This window comes from Bufo bufo, chromosome 1 (genome assembly GCF_905171765.1).
Source record: "Bufo bufo chromosome 1, aBufBuf1.1, whole genome shotgun sequence".
Taxonomy (NCBI): Eukaryota; Metazoa; Chordata; class Amphibia; order Anura; family Bufonidae; genus Bufo; species Bufo bufo.
In genome coordinates this window covers 589,507,165-589,530,796 of record NC_053389.1, presented here as the reverse complement: position 1 = coordinate 589,530,796, position 23,632 = coordinate 589,507,165, and the positions used below count along the sequence as shown (strand labels likewise).

The 23,632-nt window shown below is 43.0% G+C and overlaps 1 pseudogene; it reads left to right on the top strand.

The window, feature by feature from the left end:
- The first annotated feature begins 3,697 nt into the window (after nucleotides 1-3,697).
- Nucleotides 3,698-9,083, top strand: LOC120986013 (annotated as a pseudogene).
- The last annotated feature ends 14,549 nt before the right edge of the window (nucleotides 9,084-23,632 follow it).

Genomic DNA, 23,632 nt, shown 5'->3' with positions numbered 1-23,632 from the left:
GCTGGACGGATCCGTTCGGGGCCGCTTGTGAGAGCCTTCAAACGGAACTCACAAGCGGAGCCCCGAACGCTAGTGTGAAAGTAGCCTAACTGTGCGCAGATCTCATCATCTGATTCTGTTGTTAATTTTGTTACTAAAGGGTACAATGGCACATATGGGGGTGGGGCAGGAGTTGTTGTCACAATGGGGGGTTTTACTTTGCTGTCTTGTACTTGAACTGCACAAGTCAGTCCAAAACGTTTGCACAGATAGCCATGCCTGGCCACAAGTTTTCATATACATTTTATTCCAATGAGGGTCTCCTTTGTACCATGGAAAAGTGTCTATGTCATTCAGACAGGCCCTTGATCATGGCCATATGAAAGTCTGAAAAAGACCATTCTTTTGGGAATGGGTCGGTACATTTCATTCCTTCTGTCCATTTACACATATTATCAACCCAAGGATCAGTATAAAATGGACCTAAACACCTCTGGACAAACATTTTTGGTGATTCGCAGCAGATTTTCGGAACATGATTTTCAGTTCTAAATTTAAAATTCAGTTTCTTTTTGGGATCCTCCTTACCATAAGAATTGCCCATTTTTACTTAGCTAAAATATACAGTGAGATCAGCTGAATTTGGAGGTTTATCAAAGGATGATTATGTTTGTGTTCAGTGCAAAACTGCTTACTGATAAACCTTATGCTTATCAGTTTGTGTTTTTTTTTATCCTATTTCTTCTAATTCAGGTTCATAACTACTCCTGAATTTATGGCAGATTTTAAACTATTCTGGATGGTATTACTTCTAATTCAGGCTCATACTACTCCTGAATTTATGACAGATTTTAAACTATTCATGGCCAATTTTATACCTTAATTTCAGCATGAACTCGCATACAATCTATACATAATCTATACACAAATGAAGAAAGAGAAAAGAAGCTCAAAGTACCAAAAAGTAAATATTTTATTGAGTTATATCAAGACATAATTAAAAATACATGCAAGTGATGCCATGGACAAGGTAGATAGGAGCAGGGAAAAGGACAGAACAGGCGCCACCCTGGGAGAACACACAGGTCACAAAATACATGGTGCAAGTTTGTAAAGGTCATAGGGAAATGCTAGATACAATGACCAGCCCATAGACCAAATATGTCAAGAGATGTAAAATAATATGGAATGAGAGGAAGGTCAGCTGGAAAAACAACCACGGCAGTAATACATAGTATGCTGAACAGAAAAATAGAGTGGTGGATAACCAGAAACTAAGGTGCAGAGCCAGGTGTGGGGTCTCAACACCAGCAACAGTAAGCCATGGAGGTATAGCTATGACCTAAAGCTCACCTGAAAAGGACCGTGTGTGGATAACAACCCAGGATGGCGCTACCCCAACGCGCGTTTCGGCGTGCCTTCGTCAGGGGGTAACGCCATCACTGTGAACCAAACATTATAAAGTCTCCCTAAGCCAATAGAAGAGCAATGCTTACCCGTCCCCAGGTGTGTTTGCAGACTGGCGCGCGAAAATCCCGCACAAACACATCCGGCCGCCCTGCATCCAGCCGCCCTTCATTGTATGAAATAAAGAAATGTAATGAAAATGGCCAAAAACAGTGAAGAAGGTAATAATGAATAATAATAATGATAATAAATAATGAAATAGAGTCGATAGAATAATGTGGTGAGGTGATGTAAAATAAATAATAATAGATACATGACATGATGTAGATAACAGGCCCAAAGTGTAAGTGTACTATGATAAATATGTTGACCTCACCACATTATTCTATCGACTCTATTTCATTATTTATTATCATTATTATTATTCATTATTACCTTCTTCACTGTTTTTGACCATTTTCATTACATTTCTTTATTTCATACAATAATTTATTCATTGATTACCACTATCATGTTTAGGACTTATTGTTGATGTAAATTGACATTAATGTAAATGTAATCATGATGTGTCTTGTTGTCCTAATTATGATTCGTGGTTATTACAGATTGGTGGTTTTATATGTATATACTTGCATATTTACCACTATATTTTTGTTTCATATGGAATACACAATATATATTTTATTATATTTTATTTTGCATTTGCTTATTTTTTATTATATAATAAGCATATTTCCTCTATATTGTCCATCAGAGATATGTATGCCGGCGCGCCTTATATTATTCTATATTACTTTATATTATTGTTTTTCATTTTTAATTTTTGCTCTCAATGGATGCAATTCAGTTCATGGCTGGGGAATGCAATTTGTCATATTGGCGTTCTGTTCCTCCTCCCCTTCTGTGATGCGTGCGCGCGTCACCCGGCACTGCCTCCGGCGCCTCGCGCCCGAGCGTCCATACGCCACTTCCGCCCGATCGGGTGACTTTGTCACGTGAGGTGGGCGTGCTGGCGGCCGGATGTGTTCGTGCGGGATTTTCGCGCGCCAGTCTGCAAACACACCTGGGGACGGGTAAGCATTGCTCTTCTATTGGCTTAGGGAGACTTTATAATGCTTGGTTCACAGTGATGGCGTTACCCCCTGACGAAGGCACGCCGAAACGCGCGTTGGGGTAGCGCCATCCTGGGTTGTTATCCACACACAGTCCTTTTCAGGGGAGCTTTAGGTCATAGCTATACCTCCATGGCTTACTGTTGCTGGTGTTGAGACCCCACACCTGGCTCTGCACCTTAGTTGCTGGTTATCCACCATTCTTTATTTTTCTGTTCAGCATACTATGTATTACTGCCGTGGTTGTTTTTCCAGCTGACCTTCCTCTCATTCCATATTATTTTACATCTCTTTGATATATTTGGTCTATGGGCTGGTCATTGTATCTAGCATTTCCCTATGACCTTTACAAACTTGCACCATGTATTTTGTGACCTGTGTGTTCTCCCAGGGTGGCGCCTGTTCTTTCCTTTTCCCTGCTCCTATCTACCTTGTCCATGGCATCCCTTGCATGTATTTTTAATTATGTCTTGATATAACTCAATAAAATATTTATTTTTTGGTACTTTGAGCTTCTTTTCTCTTTCTTCATTATTGCACTCGGAGCTTGTAACGAGTTACCTTTTTACGGGTGCCCCACTGTGGTCACATTGGGTAGGCACTGTCTTCCTTCCCTCTTTGGGACACCTGGGGTCTCCCTCTTTTTTTTGAATAATCTATACACAGTCTATACAGTAAAATTCAACTATATATATATATATATATATATATATATATATATATATATATATATATAAAACGACTAAAAATGCTTAAGCAACTATACAGCAATATACAGGTTTAGCAAAGGATATTCGTTGCACACAATACTGTTTTTCAGCTTAGGGGACTACAGACCCCATTTTTCTTCAGGAATATCAGATTCCTGCGGGACTTCAGATCCCTCTATTTCTTTAGGAATATCAGATTCCTGGGAGACGCTTATCAGAAGCGCTTACCGGGTTCAAATAATCCACTCTTACAGTATAGGGCAGTAATAATATATATAAAAATATAGAATCACTTACCCGATACAGTTTTTTGGTGGATCCCACCTTCTGACACCAAACTGTTAGCGGGTTTTCTTCAGGCAGGTTTATGCTGGTATATGATGAGGCATCAGACCTCGAACCCGTGAATATTTCCCTGTGCAATGAATATCCGGTTTGAGTCTGTTAGGTGCGGTGCTGGAGCCATGGCAGAGAAAGGGGAAGTGCATCATGGGTTTCGTTGGATACAGACACAGGAAGTGCTACATACAGGATGGAAACCAACCAGAAGGATTTGGCTACATGGTGAAAACGGGTCATGAGGTGGTTAATGAAGAAGATGCTCTATCTCCCATCTATGCCAACTTGGAAAACTTTCTTAGTGAAGAGCCAAGGCAAAGAACTTTCTCTCTGGAGCGCTACTCCTCCAGCACCATAGAGGACTGGGAGACGCACACGGATAAGGGGAGTGGGCAACCATTTTACTACAACTGTTCTACTGGAGAGACTACTTGGGATTGTCCTTTTGACCAAGCAGAGGAGGCACTTCAATCACCCATCTCTCCAACCTCCCTGAGCCCTCTGCCTGGAGATGCAGAGTGGGAGAAACATTTTGATGAATCCAGTGGAGAGTTCTACTTCTACAATTCAGTGACAGGAGAGACATCTTGGGAGCCGCCAGAGAGTGAGCTGCATCTTCCAGTGGAGAAGTCGATGTTTTCCCCTTATGGATCAGTGGAGAGAAGGCCCCCGACTCCAGAAGCCGACTACCCTGAATATTCTGACCCCATATACAAATACCCAGATGCCGACTATGATGGACATTATATCCCCCCTCCCCCCCAGCAAGCCCCAGCAGATGGTCAGTTCTCAGGCTGGTCCTGTCAGATCAAGGATGGACAGAAACTGTATATCAATAACTACAGTGGTGACACATGGGTGCAGTCTCAGGACCAGTTTGGGAAGACATATTTTTATACCTCAGATAGTTCCATCTCACAGTGGAAGCTGCCGGAGCTCAGTTCTCCAGAACTGCAAAGCGGGAACAGTGACCTGGATCAGAACAGCAATGCCTTTACCAGCTGGCAGAACAATGTCGCATCCTTCTCCCTGCAGAAAGATACATAGGAAAAAGGCCTAGAGAAAGCTGGAGTTCTGCACAAGGCCAAGATTTCTGAGAATGGAAGGAGGCTGAGGAAGAACTGGAGCTCGTCCTGGACAGTGTTGGAGGGAGGAATATTGACATTTTTCAAGGACTTAAAAAAACCTCTCGTCCAACATCCAGCAATCCCAGTTCACTGTTCCAGAGTACACGGTTAGGCTACAGGGAGCGTCACTCAGATGGGCCGCCAAGGAAAAGTCTAGTAAGAAACACGTCATGGAACTGAGAACACGCGATGGTTGCGAGTATCTAATTCATCACGACTCTGAGGCCATCACCAAAGATTGGTTTGCATCAATAAGCAAGAGCATTGGCAGGAACATGCACATATCCTCAGATTACACCTCAGAGAATGGGAACGAGTCACTGAGTGAATTTGGGTCAACCGAGAAGTTAGGAATGAAAGATGAGAAGAAGAATTCTGGACAAAACTCAGACAGTGACCGCAATGTGAGGGCCAAGCTAAGGAAGTTACTGCAGAGAAGGCCAACGTTACAGTACCTGCGAGACAAAGGTTACATACGCGACCAGGTCTTTGGCTGTCATCTGCATCAGCTGTGTGAACGGGAAAAGAGGGATGTGCCCGAATTTGTCAGCCACTTAATTGAAGTGGTAGAGAAACAAGGTTTGGACATTGATGGCTTGTACCGGATCAGCGGCAACCTGGCAGTCATTCAAAAGTTACGCTATAAAGTGGATCATGATGAAAACTTTAGCTTAGATGATGGTCGGTGGGAGGACGTTCACGTGATCACCGGAGCACTGAAGCTGTTTTTCCGGGAGCTGCCAGAACCTTTGTTTCCTTATAGTCATTTTGACCAGTTTATTGAAGCAATAAAATTTAGTGACCAAAGCCAGAAAATCCAACGCCTGAAGGAATTGGTTCTATCACTTCCAAAGCCCAACCTGGAGACAATGAGACTGTTGTTCAGGCACCTGTGCAGTGTCATTCAACATAAAGACTCAAACCGGATATTCATTGCACAGGGAAATATTCACGGGTTGGAGGTCTGATGCCTCATCATATACCAGCATAAACCTGCCTGAAGAAAACCGCTAACACTGACAATCTAATGTTGGGAGATAAGCCCCTTTTAGACGGGTGTGTAAGTAGCTTGTCACCACATTGAAATAACCAGGCAAGCTTGGCCCATCCAAGAGTAGATAGCTGCACACACGTTTGCTCAACAGTTATGTCATTATTACAGTGTTGGCCTAGGTGCCCATATTGTAATATACAGAAATCATCTGCAGTATCAGTCCTTCAGGCTAAGGCTACACGGCAACATGTCACTGAAAAGTCATTTTTTTGTAATAATACTCTATGATGTCACAAGGCGACATGCTTCGACTGCGAAAAATCCACCCAAGTTGGATTGCGACACTATTGACTATCATTATAAAGAATGGTGCCGGACTTTTCAGCAACAAGAAGTCACGCAATACAGCCCTGTAGCCCTAGCCTAAATCTGTAATGCTATGTATGTATATATTTGTGTATGTGTGTGTTTTTTATCTTTACAAATCTTTTGCTATAGACTTTAAAGGGAGTGTGCCGCCTATTTATTTTTTTGTCGCTCGTATCATTGGGGGGGACACAGAGGACCATGGGTATAGCTGTTGCCACTAGGAGGAGACACTAAGCAAAAAAAAATAAAAATAAGTGTTAGCTCCTCCTCTCAGCTATACCCCTCCTGCAGACACTGAGCTAATCAGTTTTAGCTTATTGTCCATAGGAGGCAGACCTCCCTGCTTTGCGGGTCTACTGATTTTTTTTATTTATTTTTTTCCTATTCTTTTTCTTTCCTTTAGCTGGGCTGCTGGCAGTCTCCAAGCTGCCTGCGTTCCCACCCAAAAGAACGTGTTTTTTTAAAAAAACCCCATCCCACGTTATCACGTTTTTACTTTTTACCAAAAGTGCATAAGTCCGTAAATAACCCCCCAGGGAGACCCATTATTTCTGGTGTGGGTTCATTAACATCCAACCTATCCGACTACGTTGACAGTTTATTGCAAAAATATGTCTTACAACTGCCGTCTTTTTTGCGTGACACTTCGCATTTGATTACTACTCTAATCCCCTTTATATGGAGAGACACCTACTATTGGGCCACACTAGATGTCACTTCTCTTTACAGTAACATCTCGCATACCTTAGGCCTTCGAGCAATAGAGCAAACACTAAGTCTAGACCCTTTGATGCCGAACTCTCAAAAATCATTTGTGTTAGACTCTATACATTTTATACTTCATCACAATTATTTTATGTTTCAGGATGTAATCTATAAACAGTGTAAAGGGACAGCAATGGGGACTAAATTTGCCCCCGCCTATGCAAACATATTTATGGGTGCGTTTGAGGAGAAATTTGGCCTCTTATCACATCCCAATATTATGTTCTATAAGAGATACATAGACGACATCATCCTGATTTGGAATGGAGATTCGTCATCTCTTGTAGAATTTACCGAACAAATGAATAAAAATGATTGGAACATTACTCTCACATTGGAACATCATCGTACTAAGGCCATCTTTTTGGATCTGGAACTAGAAATCAGTAATAATAAAATAACCACTAAAACGCATTTTAAAAAGGTCGATATGAACAGCTATCTAGATTATAAAAGCTGTCATCACACAAAATGGCGTAACAACATCCCTTACAGCCAAATGCGTAGAATTCGTAGGAACTGTTCAGACGATATCATGTGTAAGGAACAACTAACCATTTTGAAACAAAGATTTCTGAATAAAGGTTACCCAAACAAATTAGTAAACGAATCAATGAGAAGGGCCCTTGAATTTTCACAAACGGAAAGTCTAAAAGGGAAAAAGAAAATTGTCAGTGAACAAAATGACACGAAACAATTTAGTCTTAATTTTATCACCCGCTATAATACACGGCATAATGACATCAGGAAAATTATGAATAAACACTGGAACATCTTGTTAAAAGACCCTATTATAGGTACATCTATCCCCAGAACCTCTAAATTAATCTTTAAGAGAGCTCAGACTTTGAAGAACATTTTGGCCCCATCTTGTCCTAAATTAGCCACTGGAGTGAGTAAAGCGACAACACAACCATGTCTTAATCCTTCCATGTTCGGCTTGGAAAAACCTAGCCCTAAGAACTGTACTGGTCCCCACAAATGTGGCGTTAAAAGGTGTATGTGTTGTGCTATGATCAATGTTTGTGGTGAACAACTTACCCTACCCCACCCAAGAGAACACGTAATTTTAAAACAAAATATGTCTTGTAGTAGCACTAACATCGTTTATCTACTACAATGCCCCTGTGATCTTTTATACGTGGGTCGTACTATCCAGTCATTGAGGGAACGTATGAACGAACACCGTTCGAATATACGCCTAAATGAATCACTAGAATATGCAAACTACTGACCTCTTTTTGTTCCATGTTTTAAACACTGCCAACCATTTTTTAGTTTTATACACAATTTCATTTAAAAGTCTATTTAATAAAATATCTCATAACCCTTCCCCCACAGTAATTATTTTATGAAATCTATTTTATATATATAATTAATTTAATCCAATTGTGAAACATTATAAAACATTAGGAATAGTTTTAATATGTTTATATTTAATTTATATGTATATATATGTAGAGATAAACCCCTCCCCTTTTTTAATTATAATTATATTTTTAATTATAATTATATTTTCTTGTTAGAATTATAGGTACCATAATACATATCATTATTATTATTATTATTATTATTATTATTATTATTATTATTATTATTATTTTTCATCTCTCATTTTACGTATTAATTATAGTTTTTTAAATATGTGTTTTTATATAGGTATTCTTTTGTCTTCCCTAGGTATTAATATATATCTTCTTACACATTATTATTACCATTATCTTGTATGTTGTTCTGCATACACATATATATATATATATATATATATATATATATGTGTACAGTTTGCATGTACATGTGAGCATCCTTGAGATTCAATCATAGGGGCACTAGCCCCCCCCCTTTTTTTTTTTTTGCCCCAATCCAATACGTTGTTGGGGACCGACGGCAGGTGGAACGCACGCCGCCTAGCATGCGTTCCACTGACGTCATGTATCCCATGGGGCCTCCCACCATTCCAAGCTCCGGCGCTTTATTTGCGGACTTCCGGTCTGGCAGCAGAATGGAGCGCACGCCGACCCGCGTGCGTTCTACGGTCGCCAGAGTTTCCTTGGGGCCTCACATGTCTTCCTGGAGTTCCGGTTTGTCCAAGTGGAACGCACGCGTCACTGTGTGCGTTCCATAGGTCCCGCCCCTCCTTCCACTCTGGTTTACTGATGCGGAGCTACAACCTTCACTATCCCCCCTTCTGAGAGGTGATATATGTCTCTATGTAGGGTAGCCTGTCGTGTTAATTGTATTGTATGTATGTGTATGGATTTGTCATCTAGATGCAATCTAAGGCCAGATGGAGCACCTCTATGCAAATCTTATGCGTTCCACTGACGTCATATCCGGTTTTTCCGGCAACTACCTAATTCAGTTCGGAATTCTTATATATATATCTTCTATGTTTGATTTAGATACTATTGGATTCTTGCAATATCATTTGTCCCCTAAAGGAACTACTATGAAACTATTATAGATTACTTTTTACACCTTTGAGGTCACTGTGGGTGATGTCATTTCTGTAGCCACGCCCACTATTTTTTGGCGCCGATTTTTGACTTGTTTTGATTCGTTCATTTGGTATATATGTATCTGCAGACAATTACCCACCTTATCTATTTGCTCCTGAGGAAGGGGGATTTTATATGGACCCCCGAAACGCGTTGAGCTTGTTTTATTCTCATTAAAGAGACATTTTCTTGAAGTAAAGGATCCGCCTGCTGTTTCCATCTTCACCGCAGATTTGGTCCACGCACCTGGATTTTTACCATTCTGCGAACGACCTCGGATCAGGGGGGCATCACCCCGGGTGTCTTGAGTTTATCCTGGAGGTGACCCCCCTTGTGAAGTGAGTGGAAAAGCTCTAACAGCTTTTATTATTTATCACTTGGTTTTATACATTGACCACTTCTATATATATATCTATTTGCATTTAATATCACAGATTGGAAATTTGGCGCTCATCCTTCTCCTTCCCGGGGTCGTTTCCTTTACCTCACGGGTTACGGATTCAGTTTTTTCTGTTTTATATTCATTGACTTAGTGTTTAAACTCTGTTTACACTAATTTGAGCTGCCTACTTCCTTCTAGTGACCTACTTCTTTATATTATCACAGTCCTGTTGGCGCCCGTCTTTCCTTCTCTTCAGGGGTATTCAGTTGATCCCCTTATTGAGTTGGGATAACCTCGTTTTCTTTTTTCTTTTTCACGCCCTTGCCTCTGTATCCCGCCAGCTTTCGGGTCACCAGGTCCGGCCTCCGCTAAGTCCCCTCTGCTACGGGTGTAGCTACCCTCACCAAGGGGTAACACACCGAAGCTGGTGACCTGGCTGGAGCCAGGGGGGCAGAAAACGCTAGGTGAGTATTCTCTGTCCCCAGGCACCATTCCTCCTCCCCCTTCTCAGGTTTTCCCATGTGAATATCCCCCATGGAGGCCTGCTTACCTTCCCCTGAGGCCTTCGTTTTGGCAGGTGTCCCTCCCCCAGGGAAGGGGGGGGGGGTTGGGTATGAGGGGAGACTTCATGTCAGGCCAGGCTTATTCTCAGCGTTTCGGTCCATGTCTTCTGTCGGGGCCGCTGGTAATCGAGGCCCCGCTTCTCTGTGGCCTACCCCCCATCCGGCTCCCCATGGCAGTTCCCTAGCTCCTGGCCGGTTTATTGTCCGGCTGGGGTATGTCGCAGGTTTGCTATCCCGCTCCCTCCCTGCATTGCCGCCCCAACGGCAGCCTGTACTCGAGGCCCTGGCTCTGCAGCCTACTAGGCCGCATCTCCCAGCCTGTTTCGGGGACGGGATCTCTATTGTCAGAGCATGAAAATTTCGTGCCCATGCCTTCGCCCCACCAGCTCCCAAATAGCTCCTCCCCTGCCTTCTGCTTAGCTTCTTCCTTGCCTCAGTACTACTGTGCTGAGGAACGTGCTTACTGGGCTCTCTGCTTAGGCTTACAATGCTGGTTAGAATTGAGCTATATATTTATATATTAACCCTTGGAGCTATCTGGTCCTTCTGAATCTAGTTCCCACGCCATTCTGTAGGCACAATATCTTTACCCTACCGCTGGATACATACGTCCTATAGCGTAGGCGGAATCCTGGCACTAATGCTGGATACTGCACTCCCTGTAGCTTACCCTCCTTCTATAGTCAGAGTAGTTACACTACCATTGAATTCCATGAGTCGTGTCACATTCCCTTCCCTCCTTAGGCGGAATATGAGAACTTACCACTGGACCCTGTACATTCTGTAGCATTACCCTTCTTCCATAGGCATAGTAATTGCCCTTGCATTGGATACCGTACAGCCTGTAGCATTACCCTCCTTCCATAGGCTGAGTAATTGCCCTGGCATTGGATACCGTACAGCCAGTAACATTACCCTCCTTCCATAGGCGGAGTAATTGCCCTGGCATTGGATACCGTACAGCCTGTAGCATTACCCTCCTTCCATAGGAGGAGTAATTGCCCTTGCACTGGATACTGTACAGCCTGTAGCATTACCCTCCTTCCATAGGAGGAGTAATTGCACCTCCCAATGGGTTCTGTATGGCCTGTATCATTGCCCTCCTTCCTTAGGCGAAGTAATTGCACTTCCACTGGGTTCTGTACGGCCTGTAGCATTATCCTATTTCCAGAGTAATCCTCTATCGGCGGAGTGTTTACATCCCGTTGGTTCACATAGGTCTGGTAGCATTGCCCTCTTTTCATGGGCAGAATATTTATACCACAACTGGATACCGTAATTCCGGTAGCGTTACCCCTCCGCATGCAGAGTAATTACTCTCATACTGGATATCATCTGTCCTGTCAGCTTTTTCCCTTCTATTGGGGGATTAGTTGCACCACAGTTGCGTGCTAGAGATCCTATAGCATTACCTTCCTCCCATTGACGGAGTGCTTGCACTACCAGTGGGCCATGTAAATTTTTTCGGTTCCCCTCTTTCCGTCAGCAAAGTAATTCCAGTACCACTGGAAACTGTTACTCCTATTACATTATCCGTCTTTCTTGGGTAGAGTAATTGCTTCAACACTGTCTACCGCAACTACTCTCATTTGTTCCTTGTTGCATGCCATCCTGTTCCATGGGTGGCCTATTGGCTAGACACTGTACCTACAATCGCCTTATCCCCCGTCATAGGTGGTATTTTGGCACTACTTATAGATACTGTGACTGCTTCACTCTACCCTCTACCTCAGGTAGTTTTAGTTTGGATTGGTGTCTGGTGCCTACGTGGCAGCCTCTGTCTTCCAGGTCAGCCTGTAGCTCTAACAGGCCGTTGGTATTCCTCATACCTTTCCTCGTGCCTTGAGTCCCCGTGAGGGGCAATCTCATTTGGTTGATTGTCATTGGCACGCCCGGCATCCAATTTTCTTCCTTCTCATGTGGAGTGTTGCGCTAGCACCAATTCTTGGTGGCTATTGCGGTTGTCCTCATTTTCAGGTGGAGTCTCCCCTCTGACCCTAGAGGCCATGGTTGTTGCTATCGCCTTTCCCCTGTGAGGCAGTCTGGTTCCAGGGCTAGTACTGCGGGAGCCCTTCCCAGGGCGAATTATTGCGTTCATCCTTCAACTGCGGCTTACATGACGCATGGGCAGGGGACACTGCATTTATGGTTTTCTCCACATCCCCTTACTCCATTTGGAGTTTCGGCCTGGGCATTTCGGCGGTATCTATACACCATTCCTCCTTCTAGGCATGGTGCCTTCTCGCTAGTTGTAGTTGTGATCGTGTCTACATTTACTTCTTCCACAGGGGGTACTTTACCTATGTTCTGCCATGACACGATGTGGCTGAGGGGTTTGCTTACTTCGGCTGGGCATTAGTACGTTTTCTGTACCTGGTATAACCTACCGATTTCTATAGCGCTGGCTTAGCGCCTTGTTCCCTTTACATGTACTGCATTGCCTCTACAATCTACCACGGTGACAGCATCAGCGTTCCCTCTGTGTGGAGTTTGGGTATGCACTTATTCAGTTTGCATATGTGGGTTGTCTACATGGCTACCATCACTGGGTCAAGCGGTCGTACTGCCCTTGTTATCACCCCTAAGTGCTGGTTTTCTACTAAGCCACATCGGCTGCTTCTACTTATCCCCTTCCGCAGGGCAAGTAGTTGCGCCCCCCACATACTGTTACTGCCTGCTCGGCCAGTGTTCATAGCCATTGGGTTCTCGTATGCTCCCTTTCTGCTGCAGGGTGCCTGCGCGAGTGGTGTTTGTTCTGTTACCAGTTTTTTTTTCTGGTGCTTTGTGGCGTTCGGGGTCCACACTCCCTTCCTGGCGCAGTATTTTTCCTATCTCTGGCTCCTGTCTGCAACTACCGATTTAGGTCTGCCAGTTCAGGCACACTTCCATGGAGTATCAGACGGCTTCTCTCCTCTATTGTTCTGGAATTTAAGGCCCCCGTCTACATGCCTCTGCGTACCACATTGGCATGTTCCTGGGGGAACATTGTTATGAAGAAACCCCCTTGGTCGTAGGTCTGAAGGGGACGTTTTTGATCCCGGAGGTTACTCCCCGATTTATTTATTTATTTTGGCAGTTTTGGGTCGATTCTACTGCCTTGTTCCCTTTGGGGTTCTTCACTCCCTCAAGAATTTTGGCTTCTGAGCCATTCTCATGCCTGACCTCCAGGTTCTCTAGCCCTGACTTGTTCTTCATGGTCCCGCAGGAGTGTTCTTCTCTTCTGGCAGTCCAGTATGGTGTGTGGGGCCTTTGCCTTCAGGCATTTCTACTTCTTCCCCCAAGGGGGGCAAGTTTTGTCACATCTGCAGTTCTTGGCCCTTGATATCCAGACGCCATTTTCAGTTAATCTTCTTCCAATCAGTATTCCACTGGTTTCCTTTTTTTCTTCTCACACCATACTATGGCTCTAGGGTGTTTTTTTCCTGGGGTTCTGACCCATGGGCATCACTCCTTAGCAGTCTTCTGGTTCCAGGCTATGTATTTCTCACCGGTATCTTCCGCAATCGCTCCGTTACTTCTGGTGACTGACTTGTCTTCATTCTTGTCCATCTTGTGGATATTCGTTGCGCTCTCCACTTCTTCTGAAGTCTCCTAAGCCGGGACTTATATTTCCTGGGCTGTTCTTTCTTCTGCCCAGCTGAAGCCTCTGTGTATTCAGCCGCTCTCTGGCTGGCCTTCCTGGTAATGGTTTTCCTGTCCCTTTTTCAGGGTTCCTGGGGTGTCTTTCCCCTGCATTTCTGGACGGGGCCCTATGACCGGCCTTGGATTCGTTCTGTTCTTGTTCTCTCCCCATGGTACTGCTTTTTAACGTCCCATGGTCCTCTGTGTCCCCCAATGATACGAGCGATAAAATAGGATTTTTTGTGCTTACCTGTAAAATCATTTTCTCGCTGAGTTCATTGGGGACACAGCTCCCACCCTGTATGTTCATTGCTGGTTCTCCTAGATGGGTCCTTTTGGTTCTTGATGATGACCCATCTCCAGTTTTCTTCCTTTTTATTGTTTTCTGTTGGCTTCTCCTGGCTGCTCCTACTGCTTTTGTGCAAACTGATTAGCTCAGTGTCTGCAGGAGGGATATAGCCGAGAGGAGGAGCTAACACTTTTTTTTTTTTTTGCTTAGTGTCGCCTCCTAGTGGCAACAGCTATACCTATGGTCTTCTGTGTACCCCCAATGAACTCAGCGAGAAAAGGATTTTACAGGTAAGCACAAAAATCCAATTTTTTTTCTTCTGACAATTAAAACCAGATAATGACACACATTCTTTTTTCTAACCGGTTTCTATTTTCTGATTTTAGATTAATTTTTTTATTTTTCCTGAACGTGATTATGGGAGCTGCCATCTTGTCTGAGCTGTTGTTAACAGCATTTAGGGAGATAAAACAGTAGTGATACACCGGCGCTTGCACTGAGTTTAACTGACGCAGCGGTACCGCAACGGTATCGCCACCGTTGGATATCAAATAAATGATGTGTGCAATATATATATATAGGTACTGCGCGACTTGTACTCCCTATTGCTTTCTCGATCAGGATGGCACCATGAAGATACGCAGTGGTTATAACAGGGACTTACAGTTTGGTTGTGATGTCTTAATCCTAGATGTTCCTCTGTATGCGCTGTTCTTCTGCGTCTTTCCGGTTCTTCTTTTTTCTTTTTGTTTTTGGTGCCGTTCGGGATGAGGAAAGGTTTGGGGAGCTGAGCCCTAATGGTAACAACTGTTTTTAATAAAATTGTTTCTTGAGCTTGCCCCGGCCGGTGGCACAGCTCGTGGTTTAAAAGAAGCCGCTTATTCGCGCTCGCTCGGAGTGCTGCGTGACGTCACGGCAGTGGCTATGGTGGACCAGGAGGACCAAAGTTTTCTCCAACGCGTTTCGATTAGTTCGCTAATCTTCGTCAGGGAGGCCGGGGCAAGCTCAAGAAACAATTTTATTAAAAACAGTTGTTACCATTAGGGCTCAGCTCCCCAAACCTTTCCTCATCCCGAACGGCACCAAAAAGAAAAAGAAAAAAGAAGAACCGGAAAGACGCAGAAGAACAGCGCATACAGAGGAACATCTAGGATTAAGACATCACAACCAAACTGTAAGTCCCTGTTATAACCACTGCGTATCTTCATGGTGCCATCCTGATCGAGAAAGCAATAGGGAGTACAAGTCGCGCAGCATTTAGGGAGATGCTTTACAGCAGCCACATGGGCCATACAAACAATGGAAAGAGTGGGACCTCATAGATTAGGCATGCTTTATGACCTATGCAGAGGTCAGGAGGGAGTAGATAAGCTGTGATATCACCTGTTGTCAATGGTGGATCATGCATTATCTATATATTGGTGATATCTGTCATTCTGATCTTGCCTGTAATGATAAAGTGATCTGTACAGACCAAGAAATAGCTCCTATTGTTAATCTTACTGACCAGTGTGGAAACTGCAGGGGAGAGCTTATTTTTTTTTACTACTACATAAATGCATGTATTTTTGGCTGAAAAGCATTTTTGTAGTAGTGGAACTTTGGTTTGGTAATAAATCTGCTAGAGGTATGGGATGGAGGCCAAGCTTTCAGGTGAGCTCTAAGGGTGCATTCACATGACCATATGTTTTTTGCAGTCCATTTTTTTTGCAGACCCGTTTTAACAATGACTATTCTTGGCAGCAAAACGGACTAGAATAGGACATGTACTATCTTTTGTGCGGGGCTGCGGAACAGACATACGTATGCGGACAGCACAGTGTGAGCTGTCCTTATTTTTTGCAACCCCGTTGAAATGGATGAGTCCGCATCCGATCTGCAAAAAATCTGATCGGATGCGGCACAAAGATACTGTTTTGTGAATGGGGCCTAAGACTTTACTGTGAACATCATTCCGCAGCTGCTATGGTATGATGTACTGCTATGATACATGGAATAGCTGCAGAAGCCAAACGATGCATCATTTGCATTTAAGTAAAAAAACTTATATATAAATTTTTATTGATTATTTATATGTAGTAGTACATAGCCATGTAGTAAACTTAAGTACATACATAATGCTTCCATTAATGTTAGTCAGTTTCAATGGATCACATATATAACAGCATGAGACATATACAAAAACCGTATATGAGATTTGCACATATCATTACCGTCCATTATCAATTAAGTCAATCATATGAAAAAAGTTGACCTACTGTTACTTCACATAAGTCATCTTAATTTTCCAACTTATACCCCCTCTCCCTCCCCCCCTAAACAGTAAGGTGTCTCTCCTTCAATACAGATAAGATTAGCAATCTAATCGACCAATAACCTCCCCAAGGAGCCTGCTATCCTGCCCCTTAGGTACCATTCTGAACCTAAAAAGGGTTTCCTAAGTACTTTCAATTCTTGGTCTGAGTATACCGTGGACATGAATGTCTTCCATTTTTTAAAGAACGGACTGATCAATGACCCTCCAGTCTGCTCCACCTCCAATCTTTCCATATCAAAGCACCTCTTGATTTGTATAAATATCTCAGAGGCTGTCGGAACCTGAGGTTGCAGCCAGTTTCTCAGAAGACAACGCTTGGCCGCCAAAATTGCTATATGGACTACTGGAGTAATGAGGTTACTTTCTGGAAACGAATCGAAAATAATAAGTTCAGGTGTAATTGAAATCATTATTTTCAGATGTGCTTTGATATGATGTTTAACCATCTTCCAAAATTGTATGGAATCTGGACAAGACCAGAGCCCATGGATCATATCCGACCCCCTAAGATGACATTTTGGACAAGCGACTATTCTAGATTGGTCCGGATCTTTCCCAGCATGGTTGAAGCCATATATCAGGGCTGGCCAACCTGCGGCTCTCCAGCTATTGTAAAACTACAATTCCCACCATGCACTGCTGTAGGCGGATAGTTGTAGGCTGGGCATGCTGGGAGTTGTAGTTTTGCAACAGCTGGAGAGCCGCAGGTTGGCCAGCCCTGCCATATATGGTTTTATGTAATATCCTAAAGTGTGTTTCTCTCCATCCTTCATTCCAAGTTATTTTCCTAACCTTTTCTAATCCTGGGATAATCGTACTTTCCGCCTCTATGAGAGGGAACTCTTTTTTTCCAGTGTGCAAAAACAGTGTCTGACAACGTTTTTTGTTTAATATCCCTAAGTTCCGAATCTAAGTCTGAAAGGGATTTTTTTTGCCTTGCCCTGACCTAGAAGCCTGTCCAAGACATTAGGGAGCATTATTGCCGCTGGGGTCTGGGTTCTATGTTTGAGAAAACTTTTAATTTGCATTTATGCAAATAAGTGTTGGGAGTGAGTGAGCCTATATTTGTCCTTAATTTCCAAGAAGGAGCTAAGGCGCCCCTCTTGGCCATTCCAGATATCCCCCATTCTTTTAATCCCCTTTGCTCTCCACTCCCCAAAGTGTTTAGATTCGATTCCCGCCGCAAATTCTGGATGTCCCCAGATAGGCATGAGCTTGGAGAGCAAGAACGGCAATTTAAGGATTTTACATACCTCTTTCCAGGCAGCTATAGTATCCCGAACTGTAAAACTGCTTTTAAATAGAAAACAAACCTCTTTAAAGTAAGTTCTTCCAACAGAGGGAAATCCATAAATGTTAGAACATATTCCCCTAGAGACAGAGCGGTGATATAATCAATGTGTAAATCTGCTGCTCTTTTTACAATTTATACTTTGTATTTTTTAAGTTGCCTTTTAAAATTTACATTTTACATGTTTCCTATTTATGGCGTGTGCTCAGGAATATTGCAGCCTTTGATCATGGTTTTTAGGAGTGCACTTCTTTTTTTTACGTGCATTTTAAGAGCATAAATTTGTGGGATGTTTGAGAAGCTGGTTATATAACCTTGAACATTATGCAGGTATTGCACTATGCGGTTGTCTAGGATTTCTTGTAAATGTATTTTTTTACTTATTTTTTTTTTAGTTAAAAAGCTGCCTGCATTTTTTTCATATTACATGCATTTTTATGGCTGTTTTTGAGGTCTTTTTAGCGTTAATAACAATTTTTTTTCGGAAAGTATGTACCTACCGTCTCTGATGTCACTCTCTTTGTAGACCAGTTTCCATGCTGCGTAAAGTCTGTAGCTTTTTGTGCAACAAATCCACAATGTTGTACAGTAGCAGAAAAGTGGATGAGATTTTCCGATACCTCTGCATAAATTGACTTGAACTGTGAGCTTTCAATCTGCAGCATGCCAGTTTGATGCAGGTTTCAGGGTAATGCCAAACTGTCTAGCCGGCCATGACCACCTCCGGGATCCAATGACCTGTGATTTTTGCAGTGTTCATGTGGCCCTTGGCTTGGCGTGCCCTGCCATGTGTGGCTGGTCAGACCGTTTGACCTTTTCAACGCAAATGTTGAAAGCAGTATTGCTGCTGCAAAAACAAACCCATTTCGGGTGATTTTTGCAGTAAGACTTCAGTGTAAAAGTCGTCACGTGTCCTTTCTTCCACCGTTTAACCTCCTAACAGTCAAATTACCACTGGAAAAACCCTCCTTAAAATGTCTCTTTTTTATTGCATATTTTTAATATGTGTCTGAAGTAAATATTGTTGGAGCACAACTCAGGGGACACTGCATTTTTTATTTCAATAGTTTTTATAGAATTTTTTAAACAAAATCGCATCACAAATACTATCTGTTCCATTGTAAGTGATCAATAGTTTGCATAGCTAGTCACAGATGGTGGTACAATGAGTGTAGTGTTATTTATACAAACACAAAAAATAACAAGTTAACACAAAGTGAGATGTTGCCTTAACAAAGTAAGAATCTTAGAGGGTGTTCAGATAGTTCTACAATGATAGGTCATATGGTTGACTCGTGGTCTGGGGCATAGACAGTAGCCACGACCCCCATTGGTGGTTAAACTTATCCACTCTATGATCCTTGTATGCCATCACTTTTTCATAAGTACAATTATTGTAAACCCTGGCCAATATTTCGGCCTTAAAAGGGGTATTGGCAGTTTTCCAGTATTTAGTGATTGCTAATTTTGTTGCCAGTAACAGGTGAGCAACTGGGGTTCTGTTCCTAGTCGGAATGGATACCCCTGGAAAAGAGAGCTACATGTACGGTTTTGTTAATAGTGATTCCACAGAATCTGGAAGCCACCTCAAATATGTCTGACCAGATTTGCAACACCAGGGGGCATGTCCAGAGGATATGTAGTAAGGTGCCAATGTTTCCACACCCGCGCCAACAGAGATGTGACGTACCGGGATAGATTCTGCTCAGTCTATCAGGGGTATAGTACCATCTCAGGCATGTCTTAATAGCAGCTTCGTATAGAGAGGTGCTGCGAAATGTTATGGAAATTAACTTAAATGTTGCCAGCCAATATGCCTCCGATGTACTCTCCTGTAGTTCTCTACCCTATGCCAGGAGTGGGGTAGTTTTGGAGAAAGTGGATTTCGCGCCTAAGGCTTGGTATAGTGGTCTGAGGCCCACTTTACGATCAGACCACACTGAAAAGGACCATAATTCAAAGATTTCTTTATGTGCGATTACATGGTGAGGCGATTTAGATTGCAAAAGGTGCCGAATCTGCAGGTACTTAAAGAAATCTCCTCTGGGCACTTTGAATTCTGCTTGGAGTTCACTAAAGGATTTCAAAACATCTTTATTGTAGAGCTGGCTCAGAGTTTTGATGCCTAAGGAGCACCAGGAGGATAGATCAATGTCAGGTATATGTAATTCAACCAGCTGTAATGGAGATACTTCTAGCAAAGAGAAGGGTTGATGGATGCATCTCTGGTGGAACAGATGCCAGTGATAAACTGAGGTCTGTAGCACAGTTGGTAAGGGTAGTACTTTGAGCTGGGAGACACTTAAACTGTTTATAAAGAGAGTTTTGAGATGTCTAGTAGGAGCTAGTGCAGATTCAATTTGTACCCAGGGAGTATGAACGTCTGACGTCCACCATTTCCTCAGCACCTGAGTCTCAGTGGCCATAAAGTAATCTTGTAGATCTGGAAAACCAAGTCCTCCTTTGGATTTATCTTTTATGAGAGTACATGTGGCGATCTGGGGCTTACTCCTTGACCACACAAAGTTGTTGATTAGGCCCTGTGCTTTCCTGAAAAAATGATTGGGGACTATAATGGGGACCATTCTAAAAATAAATAAAAGCTTTGGCATAATTAACATTTAAAAGGTCGCAATGCGGCCTACCCAGGAGATTTCATATTTGCTGTATGAGGCAATGTCTTGTTTAATAACATCTAATAGGGGGAGATAGTTTAGGCGGAATAAACTGGAAAAAGTCGGTGGTATAGAAACTCCTAGGTATTTTATACTATCCTGTCTCCAATCAAAAGGAAAGTCACGCTTTAGGGATTCTAGTAGGCTGTCTGGTATATTCAGAGGGAGGATTTGAGATTTGGACTCATTGACCTAGTAATATGACAGGCGACCGTATTCATTAATGAGGGAGAGTGCTGCTGGAAGGGCAATTTGAGGAGACGAAAGTGTCAGAAGCACATCATCTGCATACATAGATATACAGTGTTGAATTTTCCCAATTTGGATGCCAGAAATGTCCAAGTTAAGTCTAATGGCCTGGGCCAGGGGTTCCATTGCTAGGATAAAGATCAAGGGTGAGAGAGGGCACCCTTGTCGAGTGCCATTTTTTTTAAAGGGAATGACTGTGACAGAGCTCCGTTAATGAACACTCTTGCTAAAGGTTTAGAGTAAAGGGCTCGTATTGCCTCAATAAAAGCCTCTCCCAAGCCCATTTTCCCCAACACAGAGAATGCTCCCATCCCTTTGCGGTTTACAACATCCACAATGTTCAAGGCCTGACGGGAGTTATCTATGATTTGCCTCCCCTTGACAAATCCCGTTTGGTCAGCAGTTATTAGGAGTGGTAGGATATTTGATAATCTAGTTGCTAAGATTTTGGCGTAGATTTTTAGATCCGTGTTTAGTAGGGAAATGGATCTAAAATTTTGGGGTCTATCTGGGAGCTTGCCGGGTTTTGGTAGAGCCACTATCGTCGCATCTCATCTGGGAAATTTCCATCTGTGAATGCCTTGTTAAATACTGGTAGTAAGTAAGGTAAAAGTTGGTCTTGGAACGATTTGTAGTATATATTAGACAGACTATCAGGGCCAGGGGATATATGGAGATGGAGTGAGGATACGGCTTCAGCTATTTCTAGAGAACTGATAGGGTGAGATAATGCGTCCCTCTGCTGAGCGTTCAGGGCCGGGAGATTTAATTTCTCTAAGTAGGAGTTGATTTCAAGGGGCGATATTGGTAGTATCTCGGGGGAGTCCTTAAGGTTGTACAATGCCAAATAATATTCAACAAACTGGTCTGCCATAGCTTTTGGGTCATAGATCTTATTACCGTTGACAGGATGTGTCAAGTGAGGAACTCTGGCTTTTGCTGCTCTTATTTTTAGGCGACGGGCCAGTTGTTTCCCAGCCTTGTTGTCTTGTGAGTAGTAACGGGCCTTGGTTACTCTTAAGTTCTTTTCATATGTGAAAAGAAGACATTCTCTAAGTTGTGTCCTTAGGACATGTATTTGGGCTGCTCTTTCTGGAGAAAAGGATGACTTATTTAGTGATTCTAGGGAAGTGAGTTGGGAAAGTATGGTATGTATTTTCTGTTCTCTCAGTTTTTTTGACTGATGGCCCAGCTTGATAAATATGCCACGAATGTATGCCTTGTGGGCATTCCATAGGCAGTAAGGATTGGAGACTAATCCTTCATTCAGCTCAAAATAATCAATCAGTGCTCTGTCGATTTCTGCTTTATACCCTGGGTTAGAGATAATGTAAGGGCTACAGCGCCAGAGGGTATCCCTTATATTTTATATGTTTCCTGTATAGACAGAGATATGGCGGCATGGTCAGACCACATTATTGTCTCAACAGTGGAATGTGTGGCCAGCTGGAGAATTGATCGGCTAACTAAAAATAAATCTATATGGGAGTAGGAATTATGCACATGTGAAAAGAAAGAATAATCTCGCTCAGAAGCATGATGTATTCTCCAGATGTCGTACAGCTCTTCACGCCTTAGAAGGGGGTTCAAAGGTGGGGTATGATTTCCTATTTCTAGCTGTGGAATCCATCTCAGCATCTGGCACTAAATTGAAGTCACCACATACTATGAGGTGACCTTGTTGCATTTTTCGCCGTTTTGGCTAGTACTTTATTGAGGAAATGTAGTTGGTACTTATTAGGAGCATAGACAGCTACTATAGTATATGCTAGATTGTTTATAGTGCATGTTAAGATGATAAATCTACCATTTTTTTCTAGGAATGTATTGCTGGATGAAAAGGCAATAGAATTCCTAAAGGCCAGTAGAACTCCTCTGCTTTTTGCGATAGTGAGACTGTACGACATGTGGGAATAGAGGATGTCTGATCCTATGAGCATCCTTGCTGACTATGTGGGTCTCCTGTACACAAATAATATCAGCTTTAAGGTCGAGCGCTTCGGACCACATATAAGATCTCTTCTGAAGACTATTTAGCCCCGTAGTATTTAAAGAGACTATTTTAAGAACCATGGGAAATGGCCAAGAGGCTAATGTTACCTGCTAGGACCTCTATGACGCTAAAATGGGATCTGGCTGTGATTTCCTCCCCACCATGCATAACTATCTGAGACATTACTATAAAGGCAAATGTAGAACATTAAAGAACAAATAAAATAAAAAACAAACAATAATTCAAACCGGAGTGAAATAGTCACCCACGGAGGTGTATAATCCAGTTTTAGGACTTTAGGGGGAACAAGTCCTGTTTGATGCCAAGCACTAGAAGTGTACTCCAGTGCACAAATTAAGGAAGGCAAAGTCAATGCTTGGTACCCCTCTTAGCATTGACTGTGTGCCATTCGGAACTCAGGTGGCGTGGGGGCGACCGTTCCTCCGTTGATGGTATAGGTAAGTTCCATGAGCCCAGCAGGCGTCGACCCTCCTCCACTGATGTGATACTGTGCTGCTTGCCGTTATGGGTGAGAAGGAGCTTCACAGGGAACCCCCACTTGTAAGCAATACTGTGCTCTCTAAGAGTAGTTGCCTCTGTCGTAGTGTGGCGGCCGACAGGTCCGCGTATAACTTCACAGACTGGAATGGAGTGGGCATCTCTGACAACTGACGGGCTGCCATCAGCACAGCTTCTTTGGTTCGGAAAAAATGTATCCGAGCTAGAGTGTCTCTAGGAGTGGTCTCTGGCAAGTCCCCGGCTCTTGGGATCTAGGGATCCGATGAACCCTGTCAATGATCAAATCCTGGGCCGCACAGGAGGGCAGCAGCTTCTTCATAAGGGATTTTAGGTAGTCCGCAAGATCTGAGGGACCAACATCTTCAGGTATGCCCCGAAATGTAATATTGTTTCGCCTAAAGCGATCCTCTAGGTCATTCATTTTGGCTTTCAT